Source organism: Ambystoma mexicanum, chromosome 2p (genome assembly GCF_040938575.1).
Source record: "Ambystoma mexicanum isolate Mex_15411 chromosome 2p, UKY_AmexF1_1, whole genome shotgun sequence".
Taxonomy (NCBI): Eukaryota; Metazoa; Chordata; class Amphibia; order Caudata; family Ambystomatidae; genus Ambystoma; species Ambystoma mexicanum.
In genome coordinates this window covers 175,449,208-175,464,376 of record NC_090923.1, presented here as the reverse complement: position 1 = coordinate 175,464,376, position 15,169 = coordinate 175,449,208, and the positions used below count along the sequence as shown (strand labels likewise).

The window sequence follows — 15,169 nt, the reverse complement described above, 5'->3', positions numbered from 1 at the left end:
ACAAACGGTGTGTGAGGCGGGAAAGGCCATCTGGAGGGGAATTCTAATAAGGGAAGGATCGTCAAAGAAAAGGGAGCAAAACATTATTGAGCATAGACTACGAACTGAAATCTGCCAACTGGAGGATGATATTAAGAGGGGCACAGGGATTGACCACATGAAAATTGATAAGGCAAAAGAGAAAAGAAACAAATTGAAATTATTAGAACATGAACAGATAGTGCGCAAACTAAGATTTCTGAAACAAAAATTCTACGAAAAGGGAGACAAGGTAGACGCATTACTCGCCGCCAGGCTCCGAGAGCAAAGAGCTGAGCGAAGAGTTTTAGAAATCACTGAAGCAATCCCCCCCCCACACCGCATACTCGGCCCACTATCCCAGAAAGCTTTGCCAACTTCTATGAAACTCTATACTCCTCGGAAACGAACCCTGAACAACCGGAAACAGAGACCTACTTTTCCTCAATCAACATGCCCCAAATACCAAGCTTAGACGCCGAGTTGCTAGAATGCCCTATATCCGAACAAGAAGTCCAGGATGCCATAAAGAGATTAACCATAGGCAAATCCCCGGGTGAAGACGGCTATACAGCTGAATTCTATAAAACCTTTAATACACTACTAACACCATTCCTAACAGAACTCTTCAATGAAATAATAGAAACCGGGAAACCCCCAGATTCATTCACCCGAGCATTGATCACAGTCACCCCCAAAGACGGAAGAGACCCCACGAAGTGCGGATCATATCGCCCTATCTCCCTGCTCAACCTTGATGCAAAAATTTACACAAGAGTTCTGGCCGCAAGGTTGGAAACATTAATGCCACAACTCATACACCCTGACCAAGTCGGGTTCATACTGGGGAGACAGGGGGCGGACACAATGCGTAAGACACTACACCTTATTCACGCGTCCAAAACCATGTCCAACGATCCAGTCCTCCTCTCCATCGACGAAGAAAAGGCTTTCGACAGGGTGGAATGGGGATTTTTGAAAGCAGTATTACGCAAAGTGGGTATAGGTCCAAGGTTTAGAAAGGTGATACATGCAGTATACACGGGCCCCCAAGGCATCAATTTTTGTGAACGGCAAATACTCTGGATGGTTTAATCTAGAGCGTGGAACTCGCCAGGGATGCCCCCTCTCTGCAATCCTTTTCGCACTCTCCCTAGAACCCTTAGCACTTGAGAGGAGATCCCATACTAGAGGGTATCCAGCTGGAGACAACAGAGTATAAGGTAGCTCTCTACGCAGATGACATCCTTCTCCACATTACTAATCCCACAACATACGTCCCTCGAGCCCTCCTCCTGTTGGAGGAATACGGTAAACTCTCAGGTTTTCAGGTAAACAAAACGAAGTCTACACTCTTCCCCTTACAGGGGCAGAAAGAAGAGAATGACACCAAGTTCTCCACATTAGGTCTCAAGAACACTCAAAATTACAATACTTGGGAATACAAATCACCAGAAATTTGAATGACCTTTATGAGGCGAACTTCCCCCCCCATGCTACAACAGTTCCAGGCTGACCTGACAAGATGGGATAGGCTCACAATATCTTGGTGGGGGGGGCTTAACGCTATCAAGATGGTATCCCTCCCCTGGTTCCTATATCCCTTCCAAACGTTACCCATCAGGATCCCGAAAAGGTTCTTTGCTGAGACCAAAGAAGCCATTGTAAAATGTCTTTGGCAGGGGAAGAAAGCGAGAATTCCATATGAGACTTTCATACTCCCCAAAGATAAAGGTGGGGCAGGGCACCCTAACCTACAAAAATACTATGAGGCTTCCCATTGATCCCTCATCTGCGCAACCACACAAACACTCAGTGGGTCAATATGGACAGCCACTACTTCTCGCCAGCCACAATATCTGAATGGCTCTGGTCCCCCAGGAAGAGACTTCATAAAAATCTCAAAGACCACCCAATATTGAGCACCATATGGGACATTTGGACACAGGGCAAAAATACGCAAAACATCACCACATGGCCTGCCCCCCTTAGCCACTTATGGTCCCCCAGAATCAATGATCACATTCCAAATGTAGAGAGGTTTCAGGAGTGGTATGAAGCCGGCTTGGAGAGGGTTGGACAACTACAAAAAAAAAGGACTCCTTCATCTAACGCCCACTGACGGAGGCCCTGGGAATAGGTCCACTATCTACCTTTCAATATATACAAATCAAGGGCGTTCTGACGAGACCGATGTGGAAGCCCAAACTGACGCCCTTTGAGAAGATACTAGACTCAAGAACAGAAATGAGGGGCCTGATAACGGCTATGTACAAAGAACTAATAGGAGGGGGAGGAGGGACTAAAGAATCATTGAGAGGCAGATGGGAAAAGGATTTCGATGAACAGATCACCCCGGACCTGTGGGGAACAATATGCCAAGCTGCTACACAAACATCCATCTCGAATCAATACAAACTACATGCGATCAAATTGTTACATAGATGGCAATACGATCCTCTTAGGTTATCAAAAAATGTTCCAAACGGCCAATCCAAACTATTGGTGAGGATGCGGGGAAAACGCCGATTACTGGCATATGTGGTGGGGGTGTGACCGAATAAAGGTTTTCTGGAACGAGGTCTGAGGCTGGATCAAAGAGATCGATGGCATTACCAGAACAGCTGACCCTCATCTCATACTGTTTGGTCTCGAGAAGGACGAAGACGAACAGATAAGAGTGAGAGGCCTGGCCCCACAACTACTACTAGCAGCTCGAGCAAAACTTGTCATGAAATGGAAATCCATGTCAGCCCCCACCAAAAATGAATGGATCAATGTTGCCACTAACATATGCGTAATGGAGCTGATAACTGCGTTGTTACATGGGAGATCATCACAATCTGAGGCCCTATGGATGGACTTTAAGAACAAATATCTCTCCAGTAACTTTTTCATGGCATAACCAATATCCACGAAGGCGATGTGCCGGAAACGACTTGAAAAAATGTTCCTCGTACTACTCTCATGAATGCTTGCTCTGGAGGGGATCCCTACAATCCACATAAACTGTGACCTTCCGTTGATACATGCTGCAATGACTAAGTTAATCACTGTATGACCCATAAGGGCGAAGGGGGAGGGAAAGAGGGGGGAAAAGTCATGTATTAACACAAGACACAATTAAAAGAAACGTATTTGAAAATATATGAACAAAAAATAATGAATCTTCCGGGTTTGTTTTGTAACCTTAAGTTCTGAAATGTTTTCTGTAACATGGCTCACAACTGAAAACTTGAAAAAGCAAATTTACAACAAATAAAAGGTTAAAACAGCATATTGGGACCATTCAACCAATATGGAAAGCTTAAGTAACAAAAAGCACTATACTGAATTTGACAAATATGGCTTCCCGATTAGAAGCCCTCGACAATATCTATTAAAAACACTGCCCTTCCTTTATTAGACGATTATTTATATGCGTTTAACATTTTGTCCACTAATGAGTATCGCAGAGCACGGGTAGGTATCCCTATTGATAGTACGATATACCACCTGTGCAGTCAAAAGACAAAGACCAATAGACATCTTCTTTTAGAATGCTCTGTCCTGAGAGATCCACATTGCAGAACATATCAAAACTTTGTCACCAACGTGAGTCAAATCTATTCAGACCAATTTTGAAGCACTATTTACACAGCAACTTCAGTGGCGATTACTGGTGCTGCAGAATATGTCTGGAAGGAGGTACTGCTGAAATGAGAAACACTGAAGTTGTAATGGGTATATACGGATGCTCTTTTACTGCTGTTCCGATGAATTGTAATATGAAATCAAATAATGTGCTATAAGACATATTTTAATGATGATGTATTGAGTTATGTAATATACTAAATGGATTAAGATTACTTTATTGCTGTAATATTTAACTGATATGAATAGTGATCATATTCATAAGACTGATTTTATAGTGTAAAGTGCAAAGGTTTAATTAAACTATTAGCAATTAATACAAAAATAAAAAGAGATGGGAGGGAAGACGAGGACTAAAGAAGCAGATAAAAATTTGAAAATGGTGAAAGTGTGTGAAGTGGGAATCCCACAGGTGGAGAAAAAAAATAAAGATTGATGTGCAGTCTACAAGGAAGCAGAACTTTATGAAGCGGAAAGAAAGGTCCAATGGCAAGACAGGAAATGTCAACTGCGGCTGGCTGAAATGTGTATAATGGCCAAGAATGAAAAAGTGAGATCAAGCGCCCAGAGTGAAGTGGAAGTGGCAGAAGCATGTCTGATTGAACACCATGCTGCAGAAAGTGGTCATGAATTGGCACAGAGGTCTCATGGGAGAATGGAAGATGAAGAACTAACAAGTGGAAGGCCAAGAAGAATACTGCAAAAACCTCCAGATACTATCAAAAGAAATATCAACCCCGCCCCTCATGAAAGATGTCAACCGGGGGAGATGTATGTGGAATGGCAGAGGAATACCTTAAGGGATAGATTAACTTAAGGATCAGACGGAAGGAGAGAGCACGGGTGAGGAGGGAGGAAGAGGATGGGTTGCTAGAGCCCTGGATTTAGAAGTCTGTAGAGAGAGAAAAAAGAAAGTCATAATTACATTTGGCTCTGTCTCTTTCTGGGCCTAGTCCATAGCTGTTCCCAGAGCTCCACTCTATCCTTAACTACATTACGCTGTCCAGCTCCAAGGGCTATAACACGTCTTTTAACTATAATGTGTGATCTGAGAAAATTGAGGTGGCAGGTATGGGTTTTGTTCTGGGCAGAAGAGTGAGAAGGCAGGAAGCAACTATATGTCTTGCATCATAGGGTGGAGGGCCAGGACACTTTGGGCCTCAACCTTTTAATCCCCTAGGCAGGCGAAAACAAACCATTTCAGTTTTTGCGGGCGACAGCCCATTGAAGTGAATGGACATGTACGGAGCTTGGCGGGCGAGAACTGATTAAAGTGTGTGAACTGAGAGATATGGGTATGGATCCTATGCTGGCTAGGCCAAGGAACTATCTTGTTTCCTCACAACTCAGGAACTGGCAACAGTGCTGGCCAATGGGCCGGCTCTTGCCAGGTCTGAGAGTCGGCATCAAATGTCTGGCCGGATCTCGGGACCCAGCAGGCCTCAGCCACGGACCTGGTGGCTCAGTGATCAAATCTGTTCTGTGCAAGCGCTCCCAGAGCAGATTACATTAACGAGCCCCCAGCTCCGCCGAGGGAACACACGCAAAGCTGGGGGTTCAGTGACATATGCCAGCAAGGATTCTGGTATTTGTAGTCGCTCAGTCAAGATGGGTGGAATGCCACAATTGAACACGTTTTGCCTACCATATTTCTCCTTATGTTTATCAAAGATGGCTTGAAAAGTACACAAACCATGGTTAGGTAGTCACACAAATATATAAATCTTTAAATATATTTGTTTGTATACCTTACTATGGCTTGTGTACTTTTCAGGCCATCTTTTATAAAGCCGAGCATTTTTTTAATTGTATATGGTTTACAACAAACCTTGCACAAATTATAAAAGTGAAAAACAGTTTGTATCAACAAAACCTTACACAAATCACAAGTATAAAAACTGAATAATTCATATCAATTGATCTTGAACCATTTTTGAAAAGTGATACAATGCTAAAATTAGTGACACATTTTCCCTCCACATTAACCTAGACCAAAACAAGTTTATAAAAAATTCAGTTATATAAACCGATTCTTTAAAAAACCTCAGTCTACTAGAATAAAAAAAATGGGCAGAGAGTAACCCAATGCTTTAAGGTTTCCTGCAAAACGGTGATAGCGCACAATCTGCAGCTTGTCAAAATGCTAGGTGTCTGGCAAACCTTCCAGTCTTTATTCCTTTCTCTAGAGTGCAAGTGATTCAGGCTAAAGCGCCTATATAGGGAACAAACTTTGCTGCACAGAAGACATTGCAAGCACAAAGGTAAACATGCTCTCTTATGTGGGAATTGAGCACCTTCAGAGTAAGTAGAAAAGGTAAGAATAGAGTCGACAGTCACCACCCAGTCGAACATGAATAATTTACGATTAACCACCGCAGGACGATGAAGTAGCTCTTCTTCTGACGTGCCGATCTCCTTTATAAGATCCTGCATCTTGCCTTTGAAACAGTTAAATCGAATTAATGGATGCGTCCCTCACAATAATATTCAGATCACTGTAGAATGAGTTCTCTGGTGGGTGCAGAATTTTCGGATATGTCAACAACTGTCTCCAAGAGAAGCGTGCCTTCAAAGAAATCAAGCAGAGCTCATGCTGCATAATAGAATTAGGGATGGAGAGTGATAAACCCAACCCTTCTTTCCACATTTTCCCGTGAATTACATTCAAAATGTTCCCCAAATCAATTAAACACATATCAAAGCTGTACAGCAGAACTAGCTCGATCGTCATCAGATAAAATCATACAATTGATAGAATTGAAAATGTGCACACTTTTTTGCACGTAAAGTATCCTTCCACATTTGTAGGGAAGCTGTATTGATCAGATTATAGCCCAAGTATCTTAATTTTGGTGCCAGGTCACGTCTCCCAGAGCCCAATACCTAATACATGTCTTCGGTTTGGGCAAGCTCAAGAAAATAACAGCCTTTGACTTTACTCCATTCTGTGATAGATTATTAATGGATGAGTACTGAAGGAACAAATTCAACTTGTGTTGTAGACCCAGAGCCGTTCTGTCGAAAAGTATCAAATCATCGGCAAAAGCAAGCCAGTCTAGTCTTAAATTACCTGGCCTGGCTGATGATGTGGACTCTTTCTCACATAGAGGTTAAAAATAATTGGTGCAAGTGTACAACCCTGTTTTAAGCCCACATATGAGTTTGTTGTACTAGAAAGGGAATCTTCACGTGTAAGACGAATCCTCAAGGAAGTGTTTGTGTGCAAAAGAGCAAGGAGCTGAACCAACTTGGGCGGGATGTTTAGATTTAATAGTTTAGACCATAAGATCGAATAACACAAATCGAAAGCACTTGTCATTTCCAAAGAAGCCATGTAAATAGATACCGCTCGATTATGCTTAACGTTGTGCAATAAATGGGCAAAGAGGGTAGCATTTAGGAATGTCCCCATATTTTTCCTAAACACTACTTGAAATCTAGACATGACACGAGACTGGTAAATAGTGGAATTCAGGTCTCTTAGAAGCAGCATTGCGAAAACCTTGTTAGTGTAGTGCTTTGGGCCAATACATTTTGGGATTGGAGAGGTCACCTTTTTAAAAATTGGAATGACGACTGATTGAGCCCATGTAAATGGAATTACATGGGTCCTAATAACTTGGTCAGAATGTGGTTTTAGTCGGGATGACCACAATGAGGGAGAATATTTCAAGACAAAAGGAGGAATAACGGCCAGGCCAGGGGTTCAAGATAGCTTTAAATGGTCAATTGCCCAAACAATGTCCTACTCCACTGAGGGACACCGATCCAGAAATACAGGGCCTAATATGGGATCGGTCAAGTCACGAAAGGGATCTGAGAGGGAGTATTTCAGCTCATAAAAATCCACACATACTTGTTCTGGAATGGGTGAATCCATAGACAGCCCTGTCGACCCCAGAGTTTGATTTACAGTGGCCCAGAATGTGCCTTCCATACCATGGCTAAGCCGGTGCAACATAAACTGGTTGTGCCTCATGTACACATCCATCCCTAAAGATTTAACCAAATTCTTGTGGGATTGGCACACCTTTTGCCTGGCATATTTGTTCTCTAATGGTTCCAACGCCTGCTTCTGCTATAAAGCGATATTCTTGCGCTTTAGCTTTTTTGAGGGCGAGATTCTAGAGTCAAAAGCGTGCACTGGCAGTTTAAAATTCTGAATGGGCTTGTGGTGCACAGTCGCTTGCGAGTTAAACCATAATAATTTTGTAGGATTCTTCCACCCGTTCCCAAGGGGACCACTGGCCATTTTACTACAAAACCGATTTTTGATACATGTCCATCATAAACTGGGTAAACCTGACCACCATTCTATTATTCCATCAGAGTCTGAGCCCTCCCTTGTCCAATATAAGACAAGAGAGGGCGGGTCTCAACTCAAATACGTGGAAGGGAAAGTCCAAGGAAATGTTCAGTAGTAAATGGTCCCCCAAGCCAGGATCGTAACGACAGAGGGGACCACTTTTCCCCCCCTCAAATTTGAGGAAATGTATAAATAATCAATCCCAGAGACTGCCTTACCCCATGCCACGTATCGGCCAGAGTGTCCCTAGAATCATACCCCTCCAAGTAGTTCATTTCCCATTCCCCCAAGAAAAAGGTGCAAGGACATCCCCCTGCGAACATCACGCCGAGAAATATGTGGAGACGCATTGGAAACATTCCATAACGATCCGCACAATTGGAATTAAAATCACCCCCCAAAATTATGGAGTCATTGCCCCTAGCAAACCAATCCTCGAAGAGTGCTGATGAGCTCAAATGGATAGATTCCAATGTGACCCTTACAGGATTCCAATACATGTTCACCAATAAAACAGAAGAATGCGTCGGAACACTAAGTAAGCTTGACTGCCAATAGCCACTCTGACAGATGAAGTACTTCACACTTAAGTTGGAGTCCACCCTCGGTCGACCCATGTCGGCTCTAGTAGCAGGGCTAATTAAGGTGTACTAGCCTTCCAAATCAAAATGTGCAGTTGACATGGTCTCTTAAAACATGAACATTTAAACCACTGACCGACATTGGATTTTCCAAAAATGTGTATAAATGTACAATGCCACACACATTCCAGGATACGATATTTACATTAGTAAGGCTAGGAGTGACCCAAACCCGGTCTAATCACTTCAAAGGTTTTTAGGGCAGACCCAACGCAGGACCCATCTTGCCCAGCTTGTAAAAGATTGGAAACCAAAGCAACAGAGTCAGGAAGGGAGGTATTGGTTTTAGATGGAAAAGATTGTGTTTCCTTCACAGAAGTCCCCTGTTGCTTAATGTACAAAAATGCCTTAGCCTCGTCCGATGATTTTAAAGCGTATAATTCATAGCCCATTGTCGAAAGATTGGGCCGCTGCTCCCATACCATATTGGACACTATCTCTGAATGAAGTAGCACGCCATATGTTGGTTGTTTACAAGAGGTAGTGTTATCCAGTCAATGTCGTCTAATGTGATCGTTCTAAGAAAGAGAATATTTTGAAAAATGTCCAACACCCTGGACCCATTAAGCCGTATTGCACCATTGACTTGATCATCGGACATCCACCCCAAGATCCTCGAGGTGTACCGCTCAGAGATGACCCGCCCCGGTTCATTTGATGTCACGGGACCCATCTCTACACCAAGCTGGCCACAACTTCATGCTATCAGTGAACCTATTCTCTGGAGTGACCCCCATCGTAGTAGCAGCCAGAAAACGGCTGTTCCCTGACCACTAGTTAACACTATCTGTCGTCTGTGCGTTCCAACTGGGAGCCATCGTGGGAGGGCTATTTTTGCTTATGAGCCGATCAGAGGAGGTTAAAGGTTATTTTTGTTTGTTTTGTGTGAGGGCGTCCACTGGTCATTACAAGGTGAAAGCTAACGGGGCTGAGGAGGGTAGATGAGAGTGCAAGTGAGTCGTGAATATTTGCAAGGATGTCATGTGGCAGGAGAGTTTACAATCCTGCAGACGGGAGCTGTTATTTTCCATGATTGTGGCCCTGTGCTGATTTTCAGGGCGCAAGGAAAGGATACATGTGTGTGAACAGTGTTGCTTTTTGTCAGAGTGCAGCCACAGCTCCCTTGGGTGTTTTTGAGGCCGGCAATCTTCCTCAAATGGTTCTACCAGGATTTCAGACAGGTTGCACATTCCCACTGTTGACACATACCCACAATACCACACAACTGTCATCAAAGCACACATCTCATATTTTGATATTTTGTTTTCCAGGCAATATTCCTCTGTAGATTGCTGCGTTTAAAAGGTGAGTCCCTTTTTATATTTTGCCAGCGTAGTTATTGGAAAGAAGCAACGTGAAAGAAATTGTATAATTTTACAATTTACAAATTTTACAATTTTAAAACTATTATTTTGAACATTTTCCTTTCAACGAGTTCAACCGCCTGCTCCGACCGACCCTCTGAACTCCACCTCCCCGAAACCCCTTCTCCTAATCCAAACTCTGCTCCCAACCTATTCCACGTGGGATCCCCCTTTACATTTTTCCTATTTCCACCAGTGATGGCAGGAGGAGAGGAGGTTGTAAGATTGATGTTCGAGTTATCGGGTACCTGTCTCCGCTGCACGATTTGGGTTCCAGAACGTGGCCAGAAATCTATAGTTTATGAGTAAATCCGAGCTTCACTTTCCACCAGTAGAGTAAAATTGTTAGGGTCCGTAAGCATGGCAACGGCCCCGCCCACCAATCTATTTCAGCCTGTCGGAACATGCTTTGGAAGGAGTCATGACGCAACAAACGAAAAGAGCGATATCTGGGAAGTTTCAGAAACTGTCGGCCATCTGAGTTTGGGATACAGTTCCTGACAATTAGGAGGCCGTTTTAGAATCTGAGATGGCTGCCCCGCAGGTACGTGCGAACAAACACTTCAATGATGGAGTCGTCCGTACTCCATCAAAGCCGTGGCAGCCATCTTGGAACGGGAATCTTTTAATACAATCAGGAGGTGGCTGCCACCTAAAGCCATGGCGGCAGGGAAGTATCAAGAAGTCAATCCTTCAGTTTAGTAAAGACACCTGATTTGTTTGAGTTGCTAGTTGTCAGATTTTGAAATGAGCAACTATATATATATATATATATCACGACTTAGGCCGGTAAAAATTAGTAGACACACCCACTCAGGATGCATTTTGCAGCTATGCATAGAAAGCTCATCACATATAACAGCGCCTCGATGCCCGAGGGCTGTTTGCGCGCTATATACCTTTAAATAAATAAATAGCTCTGCGTGTGTGTCCCCACAGTGTAGTGACCTGCTCTGGGGGTACCCAAACAGGACACACAGCCGTAGAGCACCCGGTTGGACCAGGGGTACAGCGATTAAGCAGTACAGCCATACCTGCCTAGTCTCCGGGTTTAACTCGTGAGACTCAGGGTTTTTACGCTTTTCTCCGGGACTCCGAGGAAGAGCATGGAGTCTTAGGGTTTCCAGGAGACTACAGACAGCCCGCCGCAAGTAAGGTGGCCAACTACTGTTCCAGTGTGACACGCCACTCTGCAACCTGAAGTGGCCGGCTACACACCACGGCGCTGCCGCCTGCTACTGCCTGCAGTTTTCTTCCTCTGTGGCTCTGCGGCCCTGGCTCGGCTCCTTTTTTGAGCCTGCAGGTCGAGCTGCTGCTGTTTCAATCTTGCTGCTGGCGCTCCGACACCTGTCTTCATTCCAATGCTAAAGCTTTGTTCCTGGGGTCGTGACTATCACCTCCCAAGGACAAACTATTTGCATTGCAATAAAGCCAGGTGTTAAGAGTCATTCACAAATTGTTTAAATTACATAGGGGGGGTGAAACGTGGATGACGCTGGGACGTCATCACCCCCTTGTTAGCAAGTGTCCTGCAAAAGGATCTAAAAAAGTTGGCCACCCTAACCACAAGGCACCTCTGTGATGACAGAAAGGAAAGCTGCAGATCAGGTTTTTGGTCCATTTCCAGAGTTGCTAATAGGGCGCATTGTTATGTGTCGCTCCCCCACTGCGCACATTATCAATAACAATAGAGTACCTTAGACGCCTCAAGAGGCAGCACAGTGGCCACACTACTCAGGCAAGTACCTGGGCCATTATGCAATATTCAGCCAGATTACAGTTTAATTGCAAAAACTAATGAAGACACCCCCAGATCTCAGGGTGGGACTGGCCCCCTAATTAAATGTTTGGGCGTGTTAATGAAGGCGAGAGCGACAAATGGGAGCACGGCTCTGCAGTATAATAAAGGCCAAGGCTCGAAAGAAAACTGCAGCTATTTTGCTTACAAAAAAACAATATCGCCTGTTTACGGCTTCCTTAGTTGCTTAGTCTTAATTCCACAACCATTTCAATCAGCCTTGCAGATTTTATTAAAATGTATAATTTATTAAAAAACTAGATTACCAGTCTCCAGTTTGCAAAAAGGTGGACGGGGTCTCGGGAAAAGGGGGCACGGATCCAGTGACATCATACTAGGGGTTTTCCAATGCCAAATGTAGGCAGGTATGAGTACAGCACACTGCAGGGGGCACCCTGCTGGGGTCGGGATCACCCGCATAGCTCTCAAGTCACCCGCTTTTGGGGGGTGTTAACCGCCTTGCAAGCAGGCGAATCACCCGCCAAGTCTCTCATATGCCCCTTCATTTCTATGAGCTCTCACCCGCCAAAAAGAAAATCAGGTTTTTTCACCCTCCTTTGTGACACAAAGGGTTGGGAGCTATGCACCCGATGTTGTCACAGACACTGGGATCACCCAGTGCATGTGGTCTTCAGCGCTGTGATCACAGGCCAAGGATCCCCCAAAGGTCATGAGCACACAGCTAATACACCAAAAAAAAGGTAAACTGACACAGGGTTGCCACTTTCCGGGTCTTCTGCTGCAGTGCCTGCACTTGCGCACAGAGGCCCCTTTTATTAACTCGAGTCATGACAGAGTCATGACTCGTTCTCTTAAACGTACAACACACCCCAGTTAAAGGGGCCACACCACAGTCCTCCATAACCAAACAAAAATAATAACAGCAACACTGGCCCTATAACTGAGCCCCCCAACTTTGGTGCATTCCAGTCCTCACACCAGTACTATGAACCAAGTACCTAAACACAGCAACCTTTGGTGCTTTCCAGTCCAAGCACCCACACAGTTAACATTTTCATTGATTCCCAACAACCCACTCGGACCTGGTGATCCTATATGCCTGGATCAAACTGTTTGTCTTGTGGACCATGCTCCGGTCCTCCCGCATTTGCTGGAGACGCCACTGGTCACTTGTCTGGTTGCAGGACAGGAAGAATACCTCCTCGTCGTCATCATACTCTGCATAGTCAAACTGGCCTCGGTGTGGCTCTGTCAGCTGTCTACAGCTCTCTTGGATGGTTTCTTTCCCAGTGCTTGTCTCGTGTCTTCCTTTGAGGCACTCCCTGCTGCTGGCGCCACTGGGCTGGCCGGTGATGGTGCTGGGGAGACCCTTGCGAAATGGTCTTCTTTGCCGCATCTCCTGCATGTATTTCCTTTGGCTGGGCACTCATGTGCATGCGGCAGGCCCTATCCACACAGCAGGATTAACGTTGCGCCTGTCTCCTTTCGTGGCCACTCCCCTTTTCTTGCCTGTTTACTTCCTTGCCACTTGCCCACGACACACACCACCTCCAGTTTCACCCGTTGCATGGGGGCTTCCAGCTTCAACTGCTGGCTGGTGATGTCCATGGCCGACGGGCGCACCTCCGCTAGCTGCTGGGCTCGTCCCAATTCCAGGATTCTTTCCAAGGTTAACCCTGGCTCCCTGAGGACCTGCTTCTGTAATTTAACCAAGCTGCAGCCGTACATTATTTGAGCCCTGATCACATCATGCGCGACGTTGCCCAAAGCACAGGAGAGCGCCATGTTCTGAGGTTTGCCATGAAATAAGTCTAAGCTCTCCCCTTCTTCTTGTCTTGCACATCTCATCCTGAACCATTCATAGTCACAGATGATCAGTGTTTGTTCAGTGTGGCAATGGCCGCGGCATATGTTTGATCCTTGGGCCACAGAGTTTTGAATCGCAGGCCTTCTGAGTATAGCAAAGTTGGCCGTTTCATCCTTTCCTTAATCTCGACCGCCTAAAAATAAAGTTTGAGGTTCTTCACCCACACTGTCCATCGGGGCCCTAGACTGGCAGGTGCTCTTACTACATAAAAAGCGTGCAGTGGCTCAAGTTGTCTGTGTTGCCGATTCGCATCCCCCAGCACCCTGGGCAGCTTCCTCTTCATCCCCCATGGCGGGTACCAGATGTTAGCGTGACCTGCGCACGTGCCAGCAGATGGGCCTCCGTGAATCACAATGTGTCCTATCGAAAGGGCGCAGAAGCACTCACTGGGAGCCGCAACCCTCTGGTGTCCACCTGCCAGAGCAAAATGCATGGTCTGTCTCTCCACCCGGCAGGCTTCCGGACTCTTGTACTCGTCCCGTGTGACCACACTCCTTCTATAGAGGATACTTATAGGACACCTGCTACAGGTTTTACAGAGTGCTTTAATGCAGGTTTTACATAGTGCTTCAGTGTTTTTTCCCCGGAGCCTTCTGCTGTTTTAAGGAGGTATCCCTCAACCACGCATGCAGACCAGTACCTGCTCGTTGCTTTAAGCCTACATCACCACAGTTCCCTCTGTCCGCCGTAAGACCCAGGACTTGAGGGGGTAAAAGCTGTGGTGGAGCACTTCCAAAATCACTGCTGCTCGGCCCAGGCATGGTGGAGAAGGGCTCGAGGCGGCCACGCCGCTCCTCTTTACCCCGGTGTGCAGGGAGTGTGCTTCCAAAAACACTGCTGCTCGACCGGGCATGCTGCGGGATGGCGCGGGCAGCCATGTGGTTCCTCATTACCCCGCTGCGTAGGGTGTGTCAGCAACTGTAGGCTCTGACACAAAGCATCTTCTCCAATCACTGCAGGTTGGCCCATGATCCTCCAGACAGACCAGCACAGTTCCCCTCAGCACTGCAGCCAGGCCGCTCTCATTTGGAGACAGACTCTGCTTCCCCGCCTCCTCTGTAGGCGATACTTCACAGTTGGGGCACGGGGTCCAGACTCCCTCGTCGTCAATGTAGGCAGAGCAGGACACACAGCAGCTGTAGAGGACCCCTGGACTATGGGTACTGTGATCACGCAGTACAGCACACCCAACGTTGTCACTGACACTGGGATCACCGAGTGCATGTGGTCCTTGGCGCTGTGATCACACAAGTTCAGAAAACAGAATAATAAATTCATACAGTAATCTCCATTGTTGGTACTAAAAGTTAATTGAAAGTATCCTAATCGTTAATTGCCGAAGAAGAGAAAAAAATCAATTATGAAAAAAAAAATAAGCTATAATATAGAATAAGATTGATATCGGCGAAGACACAGTGAAAAGAAAAGTAGTGTCATATTTTTTCTCATTCAGTCTTTAGCTTTCAGTTTTATTACTATCTTTTCTAGGAAGAAAGTTAGATCGATTGTTAGTTTTTGGTCGGTGTCAGAGTGCAGTTCACGCCACCAGTCTTCTGTGTCCAGTGAAGATCTTGCTGCAAA

The 15,169-nt window shown here is 45.5% G+C and overlaps 1 protein-coding gene across 4 annotated transcripts in view; it reads right to left on the bottom strand.

The window, feature by feature from the left end:
* The window catches only part of EFCAB12 (EF-hand calcium binding domain 12), a 921,238-nt gene that overhangs the window by 771,633 nt on the left and 134,436 nt on the right, over positions 1–15,169 (bottom strand). For 2 of the 4 annotated variants that reach the window (XM_069643455.1, XM_069643452.1), the window contains exon 1: positions 10,211–10,385. The exons of the other annotated variants lie outside the window; for them this stretch is intronic. The gene's annotated coding sequence lies outside the window, so the exon portion shown is untranslated. Of the gene's footprint in view, positions 1–10,210; positions 10,386–15,169 lie in introns of those variants that run through there. 4 annotated transcript variants of the gene reach the window in all.